This window comes from Monodelphis domestica, chromosome 1 (genome assembly GCF_027887165.1).
Source record: "Monodelphis domestica isolate mMonDom1 chromosome 1, mMonDom1.pri, whole genome shotgun sequence".
Taxonomy (NCBI): domain Eukaryota; kingdom Metazoa; phylum Chordata; class Mammalia; order Didelphimorphia; family Didelphidae; genus Monodelphis; species Monodelphis domestica.
Genome location: NC_077227.1, coordinates 379,959,622 through 379,979,079, shown reverse-complemented (window position 1 = coordinate 379,979,079; position 19,458 = coordinate 379,959,622). Strand labels below are relative to the sequence as shown.

At 41.1% G+C, this 19,458-nt stretch overlaps 1 pseudogene; it reads right to left on the bottom strand.

Annotated features, from left to right (window-relative positions):
* Nucleotides 1-4,185: 4,185 nt before the first annotated feature.
* On the bottom strand, nt 4,186-4,286 carry LOC130456646 (U6 spliceosomal RNA; annotated as a pseudogene).
* Nucleotides 4,287-19,458: the final 15,172 nt, after the last annotated feature.

Below are 19,458 nucleotides of genomic sequence, written 5' to 3'. Positions count from 1 at the left end.
GGGGAGAAGAAATATTTGGAAAAGAATGCAATGAGACAACAGTACGTTTTTCTTTAAAATCCACTAGACTACAGCAATATATCACGAGGATTATCCACTATGATCAGGTGGGATTTATACCAGGAATGCAGGGCTGGTTTCATATGAAGAAAACCATCCACATAATTGACCTTATCAGTAACCAAACTAACAGAAATCACATGATTATCTCCAGAGATGCAGAAATAGCTTTTGACAAAATAAAACTCCTTTTCCTATTGAAAACACTAGAAAGTATAGGAATAAATGGTTCATTCCTTAAAATGATAAGGAGTTAGTGCAAACATCAACGCCATGGAAATAGGTTCTGATCAAGGACACATGTAATACCCAGTGGAATTCGCATTGGCTATGGGAAGGGTGGGAGGAGGGGAGGGAGGGAAAGAATATGATTCTTGTAACCAAGGAATAATGTTTGAAATTGACTAATTAAATAAAAATTTCAAAAAAAATTATAAGGAGTATCTACCTAAAACCATCAGCAAGGATCATCTACAATGGGGGTAAGTTAGAAGCCTTCCCAGTAAGATCAGGGTGAACCAAGGATGCCCACTATCACCACAATTGTTTAATATTGGATTAGACATGTCAGGTTTAGCAAAAAGAAAAGAAAAAGAAATTGATGGAATTAAAGTAGGCAATGAGGAAAGTAAACTATCACTATGACGATATACTTAGAGAATCAACTAAAAAACTGGGTAAAATAATTAATAATGTTAGTAAAATTGCAGGATACAAAATAAACCCACATAAATTATCAGCATTTCTATATATTCCCAACAAAGTCCAACAGCAAGAGTTAAAAAGTAAAATTCACTAGACTTTAACCTCCCTTAAGACCTTAGAATGATTTCCTCTGGTCACCTCAGGAAAGTGAGGCAACTTGCCTCAGGTCACACAGGGCAGGAAGTGGCAGAATCAAGATTTGAATACAAGACTATTTGCTTACTTGAAACCCAGGGCTCTTTCCATTATGCCACCATGTTCCATAAAAAATGGCTCAACTCCAAAGCATAACCTTTATTAATTCCTTCCATCAATGCCACAATTCTATTATTTGTCCGCCTACCTGAAAGCATTCCTGACCTTTCCTATATAGATACATCTTGGCTTTGACTCATCAGAAGAAGGAAGGGTGGGCTTGGCCATCACTTTTTAAATTTAGAAACCAAAGGCCCAAGCATCTGCACACTCGCTCTCTTTTTTAAATCCTAAACTACTCTCTTAAAATCTGTGTATTGGTTCCAATGCAGAAGAGTGGTAAGGGGTAGGCAATAGGGGTCAAGTGACTTGCCCAAGGTCACACAGCCAGGAAGTGTCTGAGTTCGGATTTGAACCCAGGACCTCCCATCTCTAGGCCTGGTTCTCAATCCACTGAACCACCAAGCTGACTTCCTAAGCATCTTCTCTTTTGGGGAGACAGGCTCTCACACACCCAGTTTCAGCTTTAGCTGCTTTTCTCTCCCAGAGAATCCATCATTTCCCAGAGCCTTAGTCAATTAACCAGATTTCATTAAATGTCCACTATGCACATCGAGAGGAATAATCGGAAGGTTAGTAGTGTTGTTAGATTGTAGAATGAATGAAAGAGAGTAAAGAGTAAGATTAGAAACATAGGAAAAGGTCAAGTTGTGAAGGGGCAAACAAGACCACTGGGGTTTACTGAGTTGGGAGTGGTGGTGGCACGTCAGGCTTCTACACAGGAAAATCACTGGCCACTGAGGAGAGAATGGATTGGAATTAAGACAAACCTGAGGAGACCACCCAAAAGGCCATTGCAATATTCCAGGCATGGGGTGAAGAAGGCTTGTACCAGAAGCTGGCAGTGTCAGAAGAGAGAAGAGGACAGATAAGAGAGATGTGACAGGAGGATCAACAGAGTTTAACAATAGACTGAGTGTAAGAAAAGTAGAGAATGACTGGGAGGATTGTGCTGTCATTGAAAGTCAAAGGGAAAGAGGCATTGAGGTGGCTCAGTGGATTGAAAGCTAGACCTAGAGATGGGAGATCATGAGTTCAAATCTAGTCTCAGACACTTCCTAGCTGTGTGACCCTGGGCAAGTCACTTAACTCCCATTGCCTAACCCTTACTGCTCTTCTGCCTTAGAACCAATACACACTATTGATTCTAAGATGGAAGGTAAAGGTTTAAAAAAGAAAAGAAAGAAAGTAATAGGAAAGAGGGGCAGCTAGGTGGCTCAGTGGATAGACCATCAGGTCGAGAGTGGAAAGGACCTGGGTTCAAATCTTGCCTCAGACACTCCCAGCTCTGTGATCCTGGGCAAGTCACTTAACTCCATTTATCTAGCCCTTGTCCATATATATATATATATATATATATATATATATATATATATATATATATATAGAGAGAGAGAGAGAGAGAGAGAGAGAGAGAGAGAGAGAGAGAGAGAGAGAGAGAGAGAGAGAGGAAGGGAGGGAAGGAGGGAGGGAGAGAGAGCAGAAGGGAGGGGGGAGGATTTGGGAAAAACATAATGAATTTTGTTCTAGACATGTTGAATTTAAGATGACTTTAAGATATCCATTTTGAGATGTCTAAGAAATATATGGGTGATTCAAGATTGGAATTTAGAAGAAAAGTTAGGATTGGTTATGTGGACTTAGAAATCATCTGCATAGAAATGATAATAACCTGTGAAAGTTCACGAGATCCCCAAGAGAGATAATATAAAGGAAAAATAGAAGGCAGCCCCAGGATAGAGCCTTAGAGAGTATCATCAGTTAGTGGGCATGACCTGAATGAAGATCTAGCTAAAAAGATAGAGAAAGGGTGGTCAGATGAGTAGAAGAATGCTAGGAGAAACCTAGAAAGGAAACTGGGAAAAGAGAATTTCAAAGAGGAAAGGAAGGAAGGAAGGAAGGAAGGAAGGAAGGAAGGAAGGAAGGAAGGAAGGAAGGAAGGAAGGAAGGAAGGAAGGAAGGAAGGAAGGAAGGAAGGAAGGAAGGAAGGAAGGAAGGAAGGAAGGAAGGAAGGAAGGAAGGAAGGAAGGAAGGAAGGAAGGAAGGAAGGAAGGAAGGAAGGAGGAGAGAGGGAGGGAGGGAGGGAGGGAGGGAGGGAAGGATAAAAGGAGGGAAGAGAAGAGAAGCTAGACCTTCTGTCTCCAAATCCCATTTTTTTTTCTTCTCTGGGTTATCCCTCCACAAAGTTTAAGCACAAATCCCAATGAGTTCAGACCACAACTGTATACCTGATAAAGTTATCAGGTATATGCAGTCTTTCCATTATCATCCTCTGCCTGCCTCAGTCCCTCGCTCCTTTTCAGTCTGTGTGAAATGAAAGGCTCATGGAGAAAGAGATATGCCTGGGGAAGGTCAGGTTAAAAAGCATCCCTTTATGTGATATTTTCACATCACTTTGTTGAAGGGGGGGAAACCCAACCATGTTGAAAGCTTTCATGTCGGTCTATATATACTGTCCTATCTCTAGGACTGGGTGTGGGCTGATATTGGCAAAGCCCCTTCTCTCAGTGTGTCCGCTGGGTGCTTATCATGGAGAGACAGGGACACAGGAGACTTTATCACTAGGCAAAGCTCACAATAGCCAAGTGCTAGTCTCCTTTGGGGCTGAAGCTGGCGACAAATCCGAATGCAGAGATTCAGAAACAGCGCCTGCCAGACAACATCTCTGACCCGCTTTGTCTCAAAGGCAAAGATTGGGCCTCACTTCCCAAAACTCAATCCTTTGCACTTTATGTTATATGTTATGAGAAAAAATAAATAGCATCAGAAATCGGAGCAGAACTGATGACTTTGGATCCCATAGAACCACCATAAAAAGTTACAATTTCTAGTAGGAACAATAACATATATTTAACACAAATGTTAATTCTGATTTATAAAAGCACAAAGAGTTTTCTAGCCTAGAGCACTAAATACCCATGTATTGTCACCATGAAAGAATTAATAATTTTTTAAAAAATACGGAACATAGGGGGGCAGCCAGATGGCTAAGTAGATAGAGTCAAGTAGAGTCAAGCCTGAAAACAGGCAGTTCTGGGTTCAAATGTGACCTCACACATTTCCTAACTATGTGACCCTGGGCAAGTCACTTAATGCTAATTGACTAGTCCTTACTGCTCTTCAATACATAATATTGATTCTAAGACAGAAGACAAGGGTTTAAATATATATATGGGGCACTTCATGAATTGTGTGTCAACCTTGTGCAGGAGTTAGGCTAATTTCTCTGTATCATTCCATTTTTAGTAAATGTGCTGCCAAAGCAAGCATGATGGAATAATTTTTAACAAAGACAGCTGGGTAGCACACAGATACTGCCCTGAGCCTGGAAACAGGAAGATCTGGGTTCAAGTCCAGCCTCAAGACACTTACTAGCTGTGTCACCCCAGGCAAATCACCTACCCCTATTCATAATAACTTCCATTTCTACAGAATTTAAAGGTTTTCAAAGGACATTTCTCACAATTACTATAGTAGGAGGTATTATAAGTATTATTATCATTTATCTAAGTATTATCATTCTCATTTATAGAATCTCAATGTCTTTATGCCAATTATAACAAAAACTTTCCCTAGCCTCAAGTAGCATGCATTCTACACAGATAAGTGAATATAAATCTGTACAAAATCGATGCAAAGCGATGAGGAAGGGTTGGAGTACTAACAATTGAGAGGATTTTTTTTAAGTGGCTCTTAAATTGAGCCATAAATAGAGCTAGGAATTATAAGGGACAAAGAAAAAGAAGAGTTTACTAGGCATGGGAGAATAAGGTGGGCAGAAGCATGGAGGCAGGAAATGGAATTTCGTGTGACAGAAACAGCAAATGGACCCATTTGGCTGGACCATGGAGTCAATTGATTTAACATAAAATTAATCTAGAAATGTAAAGTGGAGCTGGATCAGGAAGGACTTTAAATGCCCAACAAAGTAATTTATCTTTGATCTTGGTAGAAATGCATAAACTGAAGTCCTGAGAACCCCAAGGCTACATGGGGAGTAAAGATCAGTCAGGTCTCAGGGGTTGCTCTTTCTAATTCTGTCTCTTTGCTTATAGAAATTATCTTTAGTCATTTTTTAGTGAGTTAGACTAGGTTTTCTTTGTCCACAAAAAGTAATGATAGATGGGAAACAATCTTCATTACAAAAACCTCTGAAAAAAAACTAATTACTCAAATTTACAAAGAGCTAAATCAATTGTACAAAAAAATCAAGCCATTCTCCAATTGATAAATGGACAAGGGACATGAATAGGCAGTTTTCAGCCAAAGAAATCAAAACTATTAATAAGCACATGAAAAAGTGTTCTACATCTCTTATAATCAGAGAGATGCAAATCAAAACAACTCTGAGGTATCACCTCACGCCTAGCAGATTGGCTAACATGACAGCAAAGGAAAGTAATGAATGCTGGAGGGGATGTGGCAAAGTGGGGACATTAATTCATTGCTGGTGGAGTTGTGAACTGATCCAACCATTCTGGAGGGCAATTTGGAACTATGCCCAAAGGGTGATAAAAGACTGTCTGCCCTTTGATCCAGCCATAGCACTGCTGGGTTTGTACCCCAAAGAGATAATGGACAAAAAGACTTGTACAAGAATATTCATAGCTGCGCTCTTTGTGGTGGCCAAAAATTGGAAAATGAGGGGATGCCCATCAATTGGGGAATGGCTGAACAAATTGTGGTATATGTTGGTGATGGAATATTATTGTGCAAAAAGGAATACTAAAGTGGAGGAGTTCCATATGAACTGCAACAACCTCCAGGAAGTGATGCAGAGTGAGAGGAGCAGAACCAGGAGAACATTGTACACAGAGACTGATACACTGTGGTACAATTGAATGTAATGGACTTCTCTACTAGCAGCAATGCAATGATCCAGGACAATTCTGAGGAACTTATGAGGATGAACGCTATCCATATTCAGAGGAAGAACTGTGGGAGTAGAAACAGAAGAAAAACAACTGCTTGATGACATGGGTCGATGGGGATATGGTTGGGGATGTAGACTCTAAATGATCACTCTAGTGCAAATATCAATAATATGGAAATAGGTCTTGATCAATGACACATGTAAAACCCAGTGGAATTGCTCATTGGCTACGAGAAGGGAGTAGGAGGAGGGGAGGGAAAGAACAAGAATCATGTAACCATGGGAAAATATTCTAAATTAATTAAATAAATAAATAAACTTTAAAAAAAGAAAGGAATATAGCTGGACCAAGGGTAATTGAGGGCACCATTTCAGAAGAGGAGAGAGTTGGATTTAAAACTGTAGTGTTTTTATCAAGTGTTGCCTCTGACAAGACTTCATGCCACTGAAGAAAATCTAACAGATATAGCGTGTAATTAAAAATTCTTATTTTAAAAAGTAATAACAGAATTATTAAATATCAGAGCAGGATGAGACCTTAAAGATCATTTCATCCAACTCCCTCATTGTAGAGAGGAAGAAGCGGAAGCCCCCAAAGTGGAAGTAACTTGCCCATCATTCAGATAGCAGCACAGTAGAGATCAGAACAGTGTCCTTTGAGTAAGCTACCAAATGACTGCCAAAAATGTAGTCTCCTTATAGTAGGAGTTGATCAAGAGAGACTCAGATCAGTTTGATGAGTTCCCCCTGCCACTTAGGGGGTAGCAAGGTGGCACAGCTGATAGAGCACTAGGCCTAAAGTCAGCAAGACTCATCTTCTTCAGTTCAAATCTGGTCTCAGACACTTACTAGCTGTGTGACTCTGGGCAAGTCACTTAACCCTGGTGGCCTCAGTTTTCTTGTCTGTCAAATTACCTAGAGGAGGACATAGCCAACCCCTCCAGTATCTTTGCCCAGAAAATCCCAAATAGGGTCACAAAGAATAGTATATGACTTATTAAAATGACTGAACAACCCTATCAGTTAACTCAGTGAGATGACAGGGAGTAGACCTATGTTGAAAGGCCCACCTCCCATGGAAACAGACATGTAGCCTAGACCCTTGTGGAGAGGAAACCTCTGATTGGTCCACAGGGATGAGATGTTCTCTTTGTAAAGATAGAAAAATAAGCAAAATTTTATTAAGGTTTTTTTTTTCCCCCATCAACGCACTTTCTTCCAAGATCCCCTCCCATCCCCCCTCTCAAATAGACATTCCACAGAACAAATAATCTATTTAAAGGAAAACAAAGAAAAAGAAGAGGAGGGGAAATCTGCTAAACTGACCAAAACATTGAAAAAAGTCTGAAAACATGTACAATGTACCAATCTGTGGACCTCCTGTCACTGCAGAGGAATGGATTGAAGGTATCTTTTAATTTCTTTTCTTTGGAGCCATAGTTATTCTTTGTGACTTTACAACATTCTCTGTTGATTGTTTTGTAGGGGGTTGTCTCTTGATAAATGGTAAACTGAGGCTCAGAAGATAGTTCTTATTGGGAGATGCCAACCCTCAGTGACCTATGAGTCCCTTTCTTTCCCCTTTGGTTTTATCCTTTTCTCCCCCACATTTCCTCTTCTTTGCTTTTAGAGACCACAGCAAGGCAAGAAGGGAGGAGACAGAGAAAGGAAATTTCTTCCTTTCCAACCCAGTCTTCCTTCCACCCTTCCTAGATCAATAGAAGCAGAAAATGGTGCCTTGCAGAAGCACTTAGCAAGTGCTTGTGCTTGCTAAGAGCCTAAGAGGGAAGTTCCTGGAGCTTCCAGCCCTGGCTACTTTACTCTGTCTGATGTTTGTTTTTCTGAGCATAGATCAGAAACTAGCAAACCTGCAAAGACATTCAGTAACAGTAATATTGCAGAATGATCAAATGTGATAAACTTAGCTATTATTGGCAATACGATGATCCAGGACAATTCTGAGGGGCTTTTGACAAAGAATGATATCCACCTCCAGAGAAAGAACTGTTAGAGTAAGAATGCAGATCAAAACCTACGGTTTTTCATTTGTTCATTTGGGTTTATGCTTTGGCATTTTGGTTCTATAAGATTGCCCACTTACAAAAATAAACAATATGGAAATATGTTTTGCATGATAATGCATGTATAGTAACTCAGACTGAATCACCTGCCAGCACCAGGATAGGGACGAGAAGGGAGGGAGATAAGTAGGAAAACTTGTGTGGAAATTTGTTATTATTAATTGGTAAAATGCCAGGAGCCATTAAAGACCACACTGTTTGACACAGTCCACGTGGAAACCAGGGACTGCAAAGAGCCCCCAGGAAGGATGGAAACACCCACTGAAACACCCCCAAGTGACTTTCATTATTAACATCCCCTTATTATTGGAATTGCTATGATTATTATTCTTACATGGCCCCAGGAAAAATAGATGAGAGCAACATGCTTGCAGGGTTAATACAGATGTCCCACTCTGTCCTCCTAGGATATTAGCAGGAGAGCCCACTTACAAAATTAAACCTAAGAATTCTTATATACCCATTTAGATAGGACCCTCTTTCCTAGGCATAAAACTTCTGGCAAATCTGTGCTCTGAATTCCCTAGCCTATATCTGGGTTATATTGATTCTACCCTCTGATCCTGCACTTAGTAACAATGTTTCATTGACTATCTTCCTAGGCTTCCTGTCTGTTGTTAGGTTCCATGGAAACATGTATGTTGAGAATGAAACTGTGTGCCAAGTAGATGTGTGATCATGAGGGTATAAAATAAAGCCAGGCTTCAACCAAGGTAGAACAGTTTATCCTGTGAAACCTGTGCTGTGGGTTGAATGTGAAAGCTGTGTTCCATCCATCATTTCGCCGACACCATCCCACCTCCAAGACCCTATCCCCTGTGGGAGGCTGGCCCACCCCACAGCAGTAAAAAATTTTTTTTAATTTAAAATTTAAAAAAAGAAACTAGCAAACATAAAAATGGACATCCCTAGCTTTGGGAGTTAGCCATAGGAATAATCTTGAGTTTAGGACTTCCTCAATTTTGGAAATAGTTCCCAGCCAAACCTCATCTATTTTAATTTTATTTAATTTAATTTTTTAAACTAATTTATTTATAAAGAATAGTCTTTATCCTACTATCTCATAGTCAGACTACTATATTTTCCTCTCAGAGGTCTAAGAATACCCCTGAAGGGGTTTGTATGGTTATTCTCTAATGACATTAGTTGAACCCCCCATTCCAAGTATATTTTCCTCTCCTCCAAGCCACCCCTATCTCTTAGCCACCATTGACTCACCCCAATTCCATTTAACAATCAATATCAACTAGCTTTTACAAACAGATACTTGGAAGATAGAGTCAGAACAGAAGTACAAACATTTCCTGCCAATACTTTAGAAACAACTCTCCCCTATGCCACCTCAGTCTCTGGGGAGACTGGGTTCAAATAGCACAGTTTCTGTATAGTAATGGTGCCCCTAACTTCATATCCAAATACTGCAATTCTGGGTCTTTTGTTCTTAGGATATCACAAAACTTGGCATGGATTTGACTCCCAGATGCTCCACTTTCTTGAAACAGAGTCATAGCCCCCAACTTCCTTCACTCATAATAAAAGAACAAATGAAGAGACAAAGAACTGACCAATGGGACCACGTCAGCCTTATTTAAAGAGGGACCAATATCTTTTCCCTAACTGCACTGTCTCTCAGTAGATGCCATCAAACAAGAAAGAGATGATGTCAAACCAAGAGAAGAGAGGCCGAAGTCAATTTAGTTTCCCCCAGTTCTGATTTTGCAATGTTAGCCAAGCATCAAGTGGTAAGCAGACTTGAACTTATTACTGAATGTCGACACATACTCTGGGATCTTTCCAAGGTATTTCCATTGCCTGCCATCCTTCCTCTTCCATGTGGGGGATTGCACCACTGAGCATGTACTCTGTGCATGCTCAGGGGCTTGTTGGCTGGACCCCTGTTACCCTTGCTACTCTGCTGGTACGTAAAATTTCTATAACTTGATGAATTATGCAAAATTTTAAAGCTTGGGAATTTATTTGGATTGTGGCTTGATAGTGTAGTAAATAGAGCACCAGACCTGGAGTTAGAAAGACTTGAGTTGAAATCTGGCCTCAGACACTTCCTGGCTATATGACCCTGTCACTTAACCTGTCTGCCACAGTTTCCTCAAATGCAAAATGGGAACCATCATATTAATCCCTTCTTCACCAGATTGTTGTGAAGATCAAATGAGATAATATTTGTAAAGTGCTTAGCATGGCACCAGTCATTAATAGTAGGTAATTAATAAATACTGCATCTTTCCCTTTTCTTTTTTAAAATGGGACGGTTCCCTCCATGCCTCTTCCTCTCTCATCAATGCCATAAAATTACCCTCTCCTGCTGCTCCAAGAATTCTAGAGCTCCCAGCAGTCCTCACTCTCTACTTTCTGCTATTCATCTCCTTAGCTAAAATTACCACAACTCAGCTCTCCTTTAAGACCCAGTTCAGACTTCAACTTACTCCACAAAGCAATCCCTCTGAGTCAAGTGGAGTACTTTGTACACAGGAGGCATTTTTAATAAATGAAAGGCGTTTTAATGAGCTGAAATATTGAATACTGGATACTGGATCTGAAGTCAGAGGGGTTGGGTTCCAATCCCTATCCTGTTATTTACTAGGTGGCCTTGGGAAAGTCACTGCTCTTCCTTCTAAGCTTCAGTTTCCACATCTGTAAAATGAGGGGATTTGGGCTAGAGGATTTACCAACTTCTTCCCAGCTCTAAGGCCTATGAGCCTAAATGCCTGTTGAGTGAGCGAATCGATGGACAAACCCAGAGATTCGGGTTTGAAGCGTATTAGCTGTTTCCTTTGTCCCGTGCTAATTACTCTGCTCCAAGCCTCTCTTGTTCCAGATATTTCTTCTATTAGGAAGCTTAACAAATGCCTCAGCTGTAGCTTCAAAGTGGGAAGGATTGTATGCCCTTAAGTATAGAACTTGGATGCTTATTGTGATTAAGTGCCATTCATGCACAAATGAATAATTCAGAACTTGTGTGTAGGAACAGCTGTAGTTTGTCTTTTCAGTTTAAAGAGCTGTCTTTGGAAGCCAAAAAGGGAGTTCTGCTGTGGTTTCTTGAGACAGGAAACTCATTCTGTGGACAATGTTCTTTGTGAGGGACAAAGATTTCATGTTGATACCTAGAGGAAAACCTGGCTAGCATGCTCTTGCCCCTCTCCCTCAAAGACCCCATTTCCTGCCCTTTCTGCCAATTGCCAATGAATGATCAAACAAAAGGCAAATAAAGATCTGAAATCAGAAGCCACTTGTCTTCCATCAAAGAATTGGGATCCAGAACAATCTGGCTCCCATATATAGGTCTGAGAAAGCCAAACCCAAGTTTCTTCTTGTTTCAGATGCAGATCCTCAGTGAGGCATTTTTGTGTTTTTCAGGGGCTTGTCTCTTGATGATTGGTTGAGGCTCAGGAGGATAGATCTTCTCAGGAGGGGACAATCCATTTTATAATTTACTGATTACCTAAAAGAAAAGTTGTCCCATCCTTAACCCTCCCACATCCATAGAAGAAGGGTCTTTTCCTTTATTCTTTATTATATTCATTTCTGGTTGCTCAGTTTTAAGCACGTGTACTATTTGAGGAGTGTCCAGAAGAGGGCAAGCAGATAAAAGGTCTCAAGACAAGAATTAGTTGAAGAAATCGGGAATGCTTAACCTGGAAATGAAAAGACTTTATGGGGATGGGATAAATATATGATTTTCATCTTTGTGTATTTAAAGAGCTAGCATGAGGACAATGGATTAGACCTGTTCTGCTTGATTCCAAAGGACAGAAATAGGAATAATGGATAAAAGTGAGAGAGAAAGATTTAAGCTTGATGGACAGAAATTTTTTAACTGCTGACAATTAATTAGAGTCATATGGCAGGTGTGCTGGAAAATGTTTAACAACCAGCCCCCCCCCCCAAAAAAAAGCAGGACACACTTTTGAATTTAATCTTCATAATTAACATTTCCTCTGTCACTTCTCTTAAGACTGGACAATCAAAAAAGCAATAAATCTACCCCATATGTGTAGCATTTGTTGACTTAGGGGACATAAATGCTCCCACTAAAAATTTAACAATTCTCTTCTGGCTAGTTCTAGCAAACCCATGGTTCAGTTGTACTAAAGCCATGGTGGTGAACCTATGGCACATGTGCCAGAGAGGGCACTCAGAGCCCTCTCTGTGGGCATACATGCTGTTGCCCCAGCACAGAGTTTGTCAGAGTTTGTTACTAGAAAGCCAGAGGGACTTGGGGCCAAGCTGCTCCCCTCTCCTTCACCTGAGTACATTTCTCACATCACCCACCACTCTAAAAGGTTTACCATCATTGCACTAGAGAATATCAAGCAATAGCTGTGTATGCCCATTTGTAGAGGAAATTGTAGAGAGGATTATTTTCTGGTAGGTATTAGACTAGACAGCCTCTGAGGTCCTTCCAATTCTCCACTTTTAGGTAGGTGACAAAGAAAATAGAGTCCTGAAGACTTAAGTTTAAATCCAGCTATAGACACTTACTAGCTGCACTACCCTGAGTAAGACACTTAACCTCTGCCTATCTCAACTTCCTCAACTACAAAATGGAGATCATTGTAGCACTGCCTCCCAGGGCTATTGTGAGGATCAAATAAGATCATATTTGTAAAGTGCTTTGCAAATTTTGAAGTGCTATATTAATGTTATGTATTCTGTTAGCTAAAACAAGTAAGGACATAAGAGGGCTACTTGAAGGGCAGTTGGATTTTTTGGGGGTTGAATCCAAGGCAAGTTCTTTTGCAGAGGTTATGGTCTATGGGGCAAAAAATGAGATTCATCATTCAAAAGTTCATTCCTATTATGTTTTATTTTTTCCTTCCCAGGTTCTAATTTAGAAAAGCTCTTTAATGATTCAGTTTCACTGGCTAGCCTTAACCCACATTCCTTGTAGTACCTGGAATTACATAAACACATTTATTCCAAGGTTAGTTTACTGTAACTCCTGCTATTTCTGAGCAAATGTATTTGAAGGTAGTGTTACCCTGTGTAACATGAGCAGCATGGCTGAAAGAAATATGTAAATATGAGGCTAAAAGTCTACCTTCCTATAAAAGATTCTTTTCTAACCCACTGAAGGTATCTTCAGTCTTGTCTTCCTCCCTCCCCTTCATCTGGGACCAGCAGGCATTCCAGAGATGGACAAAGGCAAACTGACGCCCAAAGCATTGCGGAAGAGGCTCTTTGTCTGGGGGGAAATCTCCTCTGGGGAGCTCCAAAGCATGTGGCTGGGGCTTAGCTCTTTGCTTGCTTGCTTCGTCCTATTACCCATACCAAGCTTTTGGCTTGTTCAACCTTATTAGCTCTAATCATCCAGCCAGTATTCAAAATGCTTCCAAGAGGCATTTTCACAAAGCAAAGTGAAGAAGTGTTTGTTTTTTAAATTATGTTTCATAAAGACCAAGTGAGATGAGGTATTAAAAAAATTCATTCATGAAGTATTCTGTAATGTTTGTATTTTATAATGTATAAACTGCCAGGGACAGCAAGGTCGCTCAGTGGGTTGATAAGGCCTAGAAATGTGAGGTCCTGGGTTCAAATTTGGCCTCAGACACTTGCTAGCTGTGTGACCTTGGGTAACTCACTTAACCCCTGTTACCTAGCCCTTATTGCTTTTCTGCCTTAGAACCAACACACAGTATTAATTCTATGACTAAAAAAATAAGCTGTCCCCCTCATGGGTACCCCGGCCACATGGATTCCTAGGTGTGTTTCTCTCATTATCTTGATACATATTCTGACCACGGATGATGCGTGCTTAAGAGAATGTCCCTGGGTTGTGAAGGGAATGCCCTCTTTCAGATTTTATTGCTACACTACTTCATTAAGTGTCTTTGAACTAACTGGACCCTGTGGTCGACCAGAAAAAAAGAAAACATATCTGTGGGGGCCCTTGAGCTATGATTCTGAGCAGACATAGAACCACAAGGTACTTTGAACCTGGACTGCTATTCTGGGATCCCACATGTGACTAGAGACAGCAGTGGGGAGAAGAAAAAGAAAGAGGATGGTTTCCTGCCAAGATGACTTCCAGAACAGAGACAGGCTGCCCTCACCTACCCCAGCATAATAATAATAATTAATAATGGCAAACATGCATATGGTGCTTACAATGATCTCATTCAGCCTTCACAATAACCCTAAGAGGTAGATGCTGTTATTATCCTCATTTTTCAGATTTGGAAACTGAGGCAAATAGCACTTACATGATGTGCCCAGAGCCACACTGTAAGTATCTGAGGCTAGATCTGGACTCAGATCTTTTTTATTCTAGACCCAGCACCCTATGGATGTACTGTGCTGCCCCAAAGTTCTCAGTAGTCAAGGGAAAATGACAGTAAGTAAAAGCTTCCACCCCAGAACTGCAGAGCCAGCCAGAAGCCTAAAAGCAACAGGAAAAGGAGCCTCTCTGGTGAATCAAGTGTCACTGTGACCAGAGACCAGCACATGAAGCCTTTGTGACTTTGTGTCCGGAGGCAGCAAGAGTGGAGGGATGCCCAGAGAACGTCTTGGAGTAGTCAGGGAGTCCAAGGGTGAGAGCGTGGAAGCCCTAGGAGAGGCAGTGGGATACCACCATGCTCAGATGAGGCTCTCCTAGAGCAGAGATTCTGAGATCACTAATACCCCAAGATGCCAGAGAAGACCTTCCAGATCCCATCCCTGAACTTCCCATATGGGAGGAGAGGTAAAACCAAACCTCAAAGCATATGCCCAAATAAACAAGTGAAAAAGCATGGGCTTCCATCTGCATTCCTCCTCCCACAGTTCTTTCTGTGGAGCTGGAGAGCATCCTTAGTCATGAGTCCCTCAGAAGTGTCCTGGATCATTGCATTGCTGAGAGGAGCTGAGTCTTTCACAGTTGATCATTCCACAATATTGCTGTTACTGTGTACAATGTTCTCCGGGTTCTGCTTATTTCACTCTGCATCAGTTCATGCGTGTCTTTCCAGCTCTTTCTGAAACCATCCTGTTCATCATTACTTACCACACAATAGTATTCCACCATCATCATATACCACCATTTGTTCAGCCACTCCCCAATTGCAGGACATCCATATGAAGGGCTTCCCATGCCAGACAGGGTAACAAGAGTGTCTAGATTGGAGAATAGAAAACTTAAGAGCATCATCATAGCTGTCTTCACATATTAAAGGGCTGTCATAGAGAAGAGTGATTTGTTTGCTTTCTCCCAGAGCACAGAATTGGGAATGAGAATTCAGAGTTTGCCGAAATAGATTTAATTTACCTATACATTTGTTGTCTCCTCTGATGCAATCTACTCCTCTTAAGAGTAGCGATGTTCTCGTTTTGTATATTTATATCTTCAGCATCTAGTACAGTGTCTGGCACATAATAAGTGCTTAAATACTCCTTGATTGTTTGTCTGATCACTACAAGGATTCATTTCCTAACAACTGTCTAAAAGTAGAATGAAAAACAAAAGTAGAATGAATCTCTACTCCTGCTCCAAGCCTTTAAGAGAAACTGTACAACCATGGAGTTTGCAAAGTATATTTCAATGAGCTCAATTTTGATTCCTGAGAAAATTTAAAATATATCATTAAAGAAATGGTTGGTGAACATCTATTTTTTTTTCATTTATTTACTTTTCAATGGACAACTATTTATTTTCTCTTCTACCCTTTGATAAAAAGGAAAAAAAAAATCCTTATAACAAAGACATATAGGCAACTAAAATAAATTCTTATATTGTCCTTGTCACAAAGTATATACCTTATTTTTTAAGTCATCTGTCTTAGAATTACTATTGTGTATTGGTTCTAAGGCAGAAGAGTGAGAAGAGCTAGGCAATGGGGGTTAAGTGACTTGCCCAGGGTCATACAGCTAGGAAGTGTCTGAGGCCAGATTTGAACCTAGGGCTCCAGTCTCTAGGTCTGGCTCTCAATCCACTGAGCCACCCAGCTGCCCCCTCTTATCCCCACCTAGCTTAAATCATCATGAGTCCTTTGTAATCATGATTGGTCATTGCATTAATCCAGTTCTTTAAGTCTTCCAAAATTGTTTTTACAATTTTGTTGTCACTGTTTAAATTGTTCTCACTCTGCTCACTTCATTCTGTTCATACAAGTCTTCCTAGATTTTTCTGAATGTGGGTTTGGCAGTTCTTAAGACACAATAGCATTCCATTACATTTATATACTTAGTTTGTCTAGCCATACCCCAATTGATGAGCTAATCCACTTAGTATTCAGTTCTTTGCCACTATAAAACCGGGAAACATTCAGAAAGGAAAATGTAATTTTTTAAAATTAATTAATTTAGTCAATTTAGAACATTATTCCTTGGTTACATGAATCATATTCTTCCCCTCCCTCCCCTCCCCCCACCCCTCCTATCCAGCGTACAATTCCACTGGGTATCACATGTGTCATTGATCCAAACCCATTTCCATGTTGTTGCTGTTTACACTGGGATATTCATTTAGAGTCTACATCCCCCATCATATCCGCTCGACCCATGTAATCGAGCAGTTGTTTGTCTTTGGTGTTTCTACTCCCAGTTTTTCCTCTGAATGTGGGTAGTGCTCTTTCTCATAGATCCCTCCGAGTTGTTCAGGATCGCTGCATTGCCACTCATGGAGAAGTCCATTACGTTCGATTGTACCACAATGTATCAGTCTCTGTGTACAATGTTCTCCTGGTTCTGCTCCTCTCGCTCTGCATCACTTCCTGGAGGTTGTTCCAGTCTCCATGGAATTCCTCCACTTTATTATTCCTTTTAGCACAATAGTATTCCATCACCAACATATACCACAATTTATTCAGCCATTCCCCAATTAAAGGGCATCCCCTCATTTTCCAATTTTTGGCCACCACAAAGAGCGCAGCTACGAATATTCTTGTACAAGTCTTTTTCCTTATGATCTCTTTGGGGTACAAACCCAGCAATGCTATGGCTGGATCAAAGGACAGACAGTCTTTTATCGCCCCTTGGGCATAGTTCCAAATTGCCCTCCAGAATGGTTGGATCAATTCACAACTCCACCAGCAATGAATTAGTGTCCCTACTTTGCCACATCCCCTCCAGCATTCATTACTTTCCTTTGCTATCATGTTAGCCAATCTGCTAGGTGTGAGGTGATACTTCAGAGTTGTTTTGATTTGCATCTCTCTGATTATCAGAGATTTAGAACACTTGGACAATGTAATTCTTAAGAGCTTGTATGATTTCATCAAGAAGATGTCATGCCAAGCAGCTAGGTAACACAGTGGATAGAGTGCCGGGTCTGGAGTCAGAGGACCTGGGTTCAAATCCAGCCTCAGACATTTCCTAATTGTATGGCCCCAGACAAGTCATTTAACCCCAATTTGCCTAGTCCTTGCTGTTCTTCCAACAGACAGTTAAGGGTTTAAAAAAGCAGGTCATGCCAATATTAACTTTATTTTCTTTTTTATAGGATTAATAAAGTATTTGATGAGAATACTGCATCTATTGTTTCCTTAGCTTGTGCCAATGTAGCTCATGTCATTCTTGTAGAGAGGGCTTACTTGGGTGATGCAATGGCATGGATTCAGAACTGGTAGGATGAGAGGACTTAGAGATTAGTCCTCAGTTGTTCAAAGCCCACAAGTGGAATGTATGCAGCAGAGAGAGGTGTATCAAGCCCTACGCTCTTTATCTTACCTTTTCTTTTTTTAAATTCTTATAAAAACCCTTACCTTCCATCTTACAGTCAAAACTGTGTATTGGTTCCAAGGGAGAAGATTGGTAAGGGTTAGGCAATGGAGGCTAAGTGACTTGCCCAGGGTCACACAGCTGGGAAGTGTCTGAGGCTGGATTTGAACCCAGAACCTCCCATTTTTAGGCCTGGTTCTCAATCCACTGAACTACCCAGCTGTCCTATATTTTACCTTGTCATCAGTGCCTTGGATGATGGCAGAGCTCGTATGCTCACCCAGTTTCTACATGGCAGAGTTGGGAGGCAGAGCTAACATAGAGAGACGCTGTAAGAATTTAAAAAAGAGGTTTTCACACCAGAACACAGGACTGAATCAAACAGGAAGAAGTTCCATCATGAGAAATACAAGGTCTTGTAATTGGATTTTTTAAATAATTGAATTCACAAGTATAAGAGGGCAGAAAGATGGTTAGAGAGCAGTTGTAGGAACAAGATGGAGGGTCATTTAGTGGACTACAAATTCAATATGAATCAACAGTGTGCTATGGCAGCCAAAGACGCTCTTTGCCAGTGGGGACTGAATTGGGTTTCTGGGAGGAAGGAGTAGCAGTCCCACTGTATTCAGACCTCATAAAGAATATCTTTATGGCCTCAGACACTTTCTAACCTTGTGACCCTGGGTGAGTCACTTCACCCCCCATTATGTTTAGTGTCCTGGGACAATGCTAGACACCTAGGAGGTGCTTAATAAATGTTTGTTGAGGAGGCAGCTGGGTGACTCAGTGGATTGAGTCAGGCCTAGAGACCAGAGGTCCTGGGTTCAAATCTGACCTCAGACACTTCCTAGCTGTGTGACCCTGGGCAAGTCACTTGACCCCCATTGCCTAGCCCTTACCACTCTTCTGCCTTGGAATATTGATTCTAAGATGAACGCTAAAAAAAAGAAAAAGATCTGTTGAGTGAGTTCAAGGTGCCACAGTTTAGGAAAGTCATTGATAAACTAGAGTAGAGGTTCTTAACCTTCTCTGCCCTCTCTGACAGTCTGGTGAAGCCTATACATCAATCCAAATATTTATTTTAATTTTTAATTTAATTTTTACATGAGGCAAATGCAGGAAAAATGCCTTGAGCAGAACCTGAGTCTCTACGTTGTCTTCATAGACCTGACAAAGGCGTTTGACACAGTGAACAGGGACGCATTGTGGGTGATCCTCAGCAAGCTCGGTTGCCCAGCAAAATTCGTCAAACTGATCCAGCTCTTTCATGTCGACATGACAGGGGAAGTCCTATCTGGTGGAGAGACTTCTGATCGCTTCAACATCTCCAGTGGTGTAAAACAAGGCTGTGTCCTCGCTCCAGTACTATTCAACCTATTTTTCACCCAAGTATTACGACATGCTGTGATGGATCTAGACCTGGGTGTCTACATCAAATACCGACTGGATGACTCACTATTCGACCTTTGCCGCCTGACTGCAAAAACAAAGACAACAGAGAGACTCATCCTGGAAGCTCTCTTTGCAGATGACTGTGCTCTCATGGCCCACCAAGAAAATCATCTCCAAACCACTGTGGACAGGTTCTCCACCACAACAAAACTGTTTGGCCTGACTATCATCCTCAGCAAAACAGAGGTGCTGTTCCAACCTGCACCAGGGAGGCCAACTAACCAGCTGTGCATTACAATCAATGGCACGAAGCTTTCTAACGTCTACACTTTCAAGTACCTGGGCAGCACCATCGCCAACGACGGTCCCTAGACCATGAGACTAATGCCAGGATCCAAAAGGCCAGCCAGGCACTTGGGCGGCTGCGCTCCAAAGTCCTCC